A 7,821-nucleotide genomic window follows, 5' to 3' on the forward strand; every position below is an offset into this window, starting at 1 on the left:
TTCTGCCATTTATATGCCGTTACCATGGCAACGCAGCTTCCGACACGTCCGAAAAATATGTCTTCCAAATCTTCCCACCAAGATCAAGGTGTGTGCCACATTTCATAAGCTTTGGTCAAAAAACTGAGGAAGTAGTTAAATCCGCAAGATCTTTCCTTGATCTTCTGCCATTAATATGCCGTTACCATGGCAACGTATTTTCGGGTACTGTGGAAAAATGCGTCTTGCACATCTACAACCAAAGGCACACATCTGTACCAAGTTTCATGGAAATTGGGCAAAAACTGAGGAAGTAGTTTGCAACACAAAATTTTCCATCATTTTGGCTCATAATATGTGAGCTGTTACCATGGCAACATACTTTTTGTCACTGTCAAGAAATGTGTCATGCTGACCTATATCCTAAGACAAACATTCAATATGGATTCCATGAGAATTGGAAGAACACTGATGAAGCAGTTTTGCCATGAAGCATTTTGCCCTATATTTTACCAATAACATGCCGTTACCATGGCAACGCACTTTTTGCCACTGCGGAAATATGTGTCTTGCACATTAACATATTCAGATGAACATCTGTACCTAATTTCATAAAAATTGATCAAAAACTGTGGGAGGAGTTCGCGACGCAAGATTTGTACCCATTTTTGCCCATAATATGCCGTTACCATGGCAACGTACTTTTGGGTACTGTCAAAAAATACGTCTTGCACATCTACAACCCAAGGCACACATCTGTGCCAAGTTTTATGGGAATCGGTTGAAAACTGAGGAAGTAGTTCGCGACGCAAGATTTGCAACGGACCGACCGCCCGACTGCCCGACCGACCGCCCGACCGACCGCCCGCCCGACCGCCCGCCCGACCGCCCGCCCGACCGCCCGCCCGCCCGACCGACCGCCCGACCGTCCGCTGATTCCTATATACCCCCTTCAAACTTCGCTGGCGGGGGTATAATAAAATTATACTGGCTGTCTCTCACCTGCCAAGTTTGCTGAAAATTTGACCATGCCTTTTGAGGAGAATATGAAAGTGTGAATATTAGAAAACTAGAAAATTTGGTACTGGCCCCAATGCGGCTAACCCTGGATCTGCCATTTAAACCAACTCTAAAGTACACTCACTCATACATTCACTCAACATTCTGGTTTTTATAGATCATTTACAGATTCTCTAATTCGCCTAATAGATTTGGTCTACATCAGGGCTGCACACTAACCCATTTTCTTATACTGGTCTGACCTGTCTGTCGGACCAGTAGGTACCCAGTTTTTAAATTTTTTTACAAATCCATTCCTGAAAAAGTTACTGGTCTGACAGTGGTTTTTACTGGTCCTGGACTGTTGGACCAATTCCAGTGTGCAGTGTTGTGTACATGCAAAGTTTGGTGATGAATTTGACCATGCATTTACAAGATGAAAATGTGAAATTTCGTACCCCTCTTCCCCCCCCCCCCCCCAGCCTGAGCAAGGGTACCCCTGGGTCTGACATGAACAAACTTGAATTATGGGGCCCCTTGGAGTGCATCTTTGTTTAAAAGGGCACTGAAAGGGGGGGGGGGGTGGTGACACGCCTAGATCCATCATAAACAAATTTCAAACTACACTCACCAAAGAACTCCTTCATAGAACTATCTTAGCTCTATCACATTTGGTTCCAGAAGAGACGATTTTTACAATTCCCTAATTTTCTGGGAGGGGGTAGGTGGAATTGTGCCCATTTGAACAAATTGTGATCTGATCATCCTCTACAAATTTAGTGCAAATCCATCTTGGGGTTTTCACAGACAAGCTGAAAATACAAACAAGTTTACACACAATGCATGACAGCAGATGAATAATCGCAAAAGCTCACTTGGCTCAGGTGAGCTAAAAATCCAAGCAACATAGGGTCAATGCATATACCTTTAAAGGAACACACTGATGGCAGTCACTTTAAGGATGTATGAGTCAGGGCTGCAGCATGCTGCACTTGACTAAAAATCAAAAATATTCTAGAGTAAGAGTCACATACCTTCGAGAGCCCTCCAGAGGGGTGGCCTGTTGGGAAAGAGAAAGGATCAATGCACATTTAGTTTTCAATCAATCAAGATCTATCCATCTAACACTTCGATCCTTCAGTGCTGAGGAAAGGATAACACAGCATCACTTAACATACAAATAAACATTAGAGAAGTTCTCCTGAAACATATGTGAGGATTCAGTGAAAAGAGAGGTCAAAACATTAGAACTCAGTGAGATTGAATAATTTCTGCTAGTGAAATACCCTCTCTATAGGTCCAGGCTGGAAAAGAGGTATACTTGGGAGTAGTTGGTGGATCAAAGCAGTATTTTGGGTAGGCACACAGTCCTACTAACGTCCATGCTAAATTGTTCATTTAGTTATTTTTCTTTTGGATTAATTCATTATTATTGTGAGTGCAGATTTTCCTATTACAGTGTAAACTGCAATGTAAATTCTGAGACTCCTCCCATCTGCAAAACTGTGCAGATAATACAGCATGATACACCACTCATGGCTCCTAATGCAATATTTAAGGATACCGTGGTACACACTTGCTACACAATCACTACAATAAAGATTCTGGCAGCATCTCTTCACACACATGTATTCTCATATACTAAACTGCTGCATGCTGGGGCTTTCATGATGCTGCAGGCACGCACACAATTACGTCCCTGTACAAGGGTCTTGATAAGAACACACACACATATGTATGTATTTGGTTTATATACTGAAAATAACTGCAAGGAAGTCAAGGGCATTAAAACTTTACCTGTAATACCCCCCTTCCACACGGCTTTTTGCTCATTGGTCACTCGTTGGAAGCAAAGTTGTTGTTTTTTTTTCCTCTTCCAGTCACCTACTGAAGTGTGAATCACAGTCCGATGAATCTGGTTTATGTTGGTCGACTATCACTTGGTAAGTTTTAGACATGTCAGGCATGACCCAATGAGGCAAGATTGTCTGATGAAGGAACTAAGCTCAGAGCTTAGTTCACTACTGGACGCCATTTCCAGGCACAAGTTGACTTAGTGTCAGATAAGTGTCAAGTTATATCCCCATTCCACAAAAATTTTCTCTCATCGGTCACTCATTGGAAGCAGAGCTTATCGCTCCCGGCCACCCATCGAAGTGTATCATATCGCAGTCTAATGAATCCAACTTAAATGTTGGTGACCTGGTCAGTGTCAGACATATCGGGCTGTGATCCCATGTGGCAAGATCTTCTTATGAGGATCATGCGTGACATGTCCGACACTCACCTGATAGTCAACCAACCAAGTCCGATTCATCAGAATGCGACTTGATACACTTCGGTGGGTGGCATGAAACAACACACTTTGCTTCCGATGAGTGACCGATGAGAGAAAATCTCTGTGGAGTGGGGGTATTAGTCTGAGGTACCAGGTATGTCAGATTTGTATAGAGCGGCTATTGATGTGCCCAGCTGACATCCTGTGACAGTCCATCGAGTGTCAGAGATCAACATTCATCGACATTAATGGCTCACTCGAGTCCAGGTTCTAGGGTTCTATGACGTTGGTATCTACTTTGGTGGGAGTCTCTGCAGGTTGTCGTCTCAGATTTTATCAGAACTCATCTGAATGCTGAAATTTTGCATTTGGGGGATTGCATGAGCCCCTGACAGTCAGTGGAGGGGGGGGGGGGAACTAAAGTATTTACCTCAATTTCACCTACTGCCATGGTCGAAGAAGTTGTCATTTCTCTCTATGTTGAAGTCATCTTGGTTTGTGAACCTGAGATCCTGCAGCAGTAGAAGGTTGAGGACGATGGCAAGATAGATTGCTCAACAGGTTGAAAACTTCTCTTGGTTGAGCACCTGTCACTCAAGAGTTAAGTCAATATGTATGGTCTCCTGATCAGAGGAAATCAATCAGATTTCACGGCTGTACACTCTGCAAAGAATGATAAAATACAAATTGTCAAACCTGAGAACCAAGATTTGATGGAGTAATTTTGAAAAAAACAAAACAAAACCTGCAATGTTGCAATCACTGGCATTTTGGAAATGAGTAAATACTATGCTGCAAGTTATACAGGCAGAGACATAACAAACTACTAATGCAAATTTTACACTTTGAAATCCCACTTTCCATGTAAGTTTATAAAAGCTACCAATGGGGTGGCATATGTATCCCAGGGCTGCACACTAACCCATTTTTTCCACAAGTCAGACCTATCTGTCAGACCAGTGGGTACCCAGTTTTTCCATGTTTTACTGGTCCATTCCTGAAAAAGTTACTGGTCAGACAGTGATTTTTACTGGTCAGGACCGACGAACCAGTGCCAGAGTAGCGTTGTGTAATCTTACTTTTATAATTAACAAACTTTGAATTTTGTTACAAGAGCAGTGTCCCTGCTTAACCCATATCTGCCGATCTACGGGATTATCCCGTAGTTCGCGCAAACACTGCAAACGCCGATCTACGGGATAATCCGTCGCAGAAATGGCTTGGACAACGTCATTTATATAGCTTTATATTAAATTATAGCCTGTGAACTATGACCTGATATCCCTCCAGTCCTTTGCCTCACTTCCTGTTACTGATGTTTTCACTTGGATTCGTACTCACTTCTGAGGTTTACAGCAGGCTGCTGACAGAATCTACATCTACATCCTGTATGTGAGATCGAACACTGCTGTACGTGTAGGTATAGGCCTACTTTACTGTAGTCCCACCCATAGAGTCTATGAGTTTATAGACCACGCTAGTGTGCAGGTGCAGCACTGAGTTATTATTCGATATTTCTTCACAATTGTAATAGTATGAGTTATAAACCACCAAAAAGCTTACATTATGAAGATTTCAAAATTCATAGTTGTTTTTCTGTATAAAAGCTATGGATATATTCATTAGTGGTTTCCTTTGAATAAACTATGTGATTATTCATAAATATGGAAATCATATGAAAATATCAAAATATTATGACGTCATATGATTCATGACATGATGCTGATTTACATTTTATATGAAAGGCCATTTCTTTCTCTTTCAATTGATTTTATAGTTGTCCATAGTTTTCTTTTCATAAGTGCCGGTGACATTACCTTGAATTTGAGACGGCACAGTTTAGTGAACTTATGTGAAATAGTCTCCGGCAGCAACAGCCTGTAAGACTGCATTACACGATCGGTGGATACGGGTTAAGTGGTTTCCTGTGATTATCACATGAGCACTGTGTAAGACCTGTTTCAAATGAAGAGCTATCTGCAGACTCATTCTTGTTCCATGATTTACAAACAATGACAACAGGTCTCTTTGACTAATAGAACTCAATGCTATAGCATCTCAGGCCCTCATATGTTGTTCCATGTTAGGAGGGTCTTCTAATCCAACCTGAGTACAATATGCCCATGATTTTTTTATCATGGCTACTAATAAAACACTGATTATACATACAGTGTACAATTACAATGCAACACATCCTAAAACCTGTAAAAAATACTATAAAATGTACTACAATGTAGGCCCTCTAGGCTACAAATTGTATGTAGATTATTTATAATGGAAAACTACAGACTACAGCTAGTGGTAGACCTCTACTACTACAAATCCTAAACAATATCAGCTCCACTTGTACACTCCAATGTATTTTGTCTTTGCAGAGAAGCACATGGAATCATAGACTGATAAATCTGCCTCTTGTTAGCTGTGCAGTCAGTAATGAGGTCGACCCCTTCCAAGAGTGGCAACAGATACTATCTTTCATTCACTTTGCTGTGCAGACTTTGCGATCTACATGAATCTGCGCATATCAGTTCAGCAACAGCAAATGCCAAGTTTTGTGGTCTCTTAGAACAGAAAAAGAGGAATTCTACCCCCGTTACCCACTCGCTGTTACTGAGTAAGTGATAAGTCCGCAAAGCAGTGTGGGATGAATGGAAGATATCTGTCTCACCCAGTGTCTGTTGTGAGGGCCGGGGTTGACCATGTGTCACTGAATGGACACCAAACAGGACATCGAACAGACAGACAACAGGTCTAATGGAATCAAGAAAGATAAGTCGGTCGGGGTAAAAAAAAACAGACAAAAAAGAAAGATAAGTAGGATCTAGAGTATAACCCCCAGTTTTTGGCCAACCTCCAGGATCTGGACACTTATCACTTATCACAAGCCAGCAAATTTTATTGTTACAACACAAGCCGCATCATAACACATACTGACACTGTCTTTTCATTAAAACAGAAAAGTGCCTTAGTCCCCTCCAAAATTCCATCTGAAATCCCTGAGATTTTTGCCGTAAAAAATGCAGAATCGGCCATTTTTTCCAAAGTGCGCGCTAATTGAGTCCGTGTTAAGAATCGGGGTAGCTGAAAAAACACTAAAAATAAAAAAATCCGCTGTTCTGTTGCGAGATTTTCACTTGTCGCAAGCTCAGGGTGATGGTATCCTCAAAAATACAAAGAAAAACAATATCTCTGTACGTGCCCATATACCATGCAGTGACTTTAAAGGCACATAGTCCCGGTGGGTGCGGGGCCGCTGTTAATGATATTGACGATACCGTTAGTATTGATATGAGGATTGCCAAAGTTGAGCTGTCATCAAGAGTACAGCGCATAGGTGTTGCTAGGTAACGTTGCCTTCGTTGTCTACTCTGCGCATCACGCAGTCTGTAGTAATACCAGAGTGTGTGCATGTGCTTCTTAGTATGACATCACAAAAGAAGTTTGCTAAAGTTGTCAACCCCCTAAGCGGAATCATGAGCCGAACTGTGATCAGACCACTGACTACAGTGGATCGTACTTCTCCGGACTCGGGGAAATGGGTCAAAGCGTTAAGCGCTAAAGAGGAGTCGATAGCGTAGATCTCTATAGGAAACTTGCGCCGTGCGCCCGCGTACACATTAGACTAAACCACTGACATGTGCCTTTAAGTAAATGTCGAGATCTACAGGGGTTAAATGTAAGTGCTGACTCATCAGAATTCAACACCCACACCAACAGCGCTGCAATGTCTCCGATGCAATATTGCCCCAACAAGGTATGGCGTGGCACATTTTTCAGCAGCCTTCCGCCCTGCCTTCCGCCCTTGTACACAAATTGACATTAAATGCACAGAGTACGCATCCAGATTCTGGTGGATTTAACTTTACTCTATCAGTAAAGCCACTCTTCAAGGTGATACTATTAGTATAGAGTCTAATATTTTGGGATTTTGTGATACTTTATGATGTATTTCACAAAATCAACATTGAGATAAAACTAAAAGTAGTTTGATAATTTTAACATGGATAAATGTATCACATCGTTGTAGTTATGATTTTGGACGTATTTTTTGAGTTAAACAAATATTGCAGGAAAGCAAGCTGTGTAAATTAATGCAGTAAATATCACCAATATTGGCACCCGGGCCATACTCTATAACATGATGTACGTAGCCCGTACCAAACGTCAAGGCAAGGACCCAAGGTGTGACCTCCAGTGCCAAGCTAGTGTAGGCTAACTACACAGCCCAGTTACTGTAAGTAACGACAGGGCTGTTGATGGTCCACAACACGAAGAGAGTTCAGCGATCGCATTGCGATCGCTTTGAATTTTTATACTTTAGATCATTTTTTGTCACCTCAAACTCATCTAATGAAAATCTTCATTAATGAGACTTCACATCTATGCTATCAATATTGAAATGCACATTTTACAACTTACCGAAAATGATGATTGCAGCATGTGCGAATGGTACATCTGATATAATCAGCAGTTCACTCGATCTTTAATAGTCGACCGTGCGTGCTGCTACCAAATAGTACACGCACGCAATAGATCGCAATAGCCGCGCACGCATAATTTGCTGA

The sequence above is a fragment of the Diadema antillarum genome, unplaced genomic scaffold (assembly GCF_040938485.1).
Source record: "Diadema antillarum isolate AM-2024a unplaced genomic scaffold, OU_Dant_1.0 seq00000506_RagTag, whole genome shotgun sequence".
NCBI classification, from domain to species: Eukaryota; Metazoa; Echinodermata; class Echinoidea; order Diadematoida; family Diadematidae; genus Diadema; species Diadema antillarum.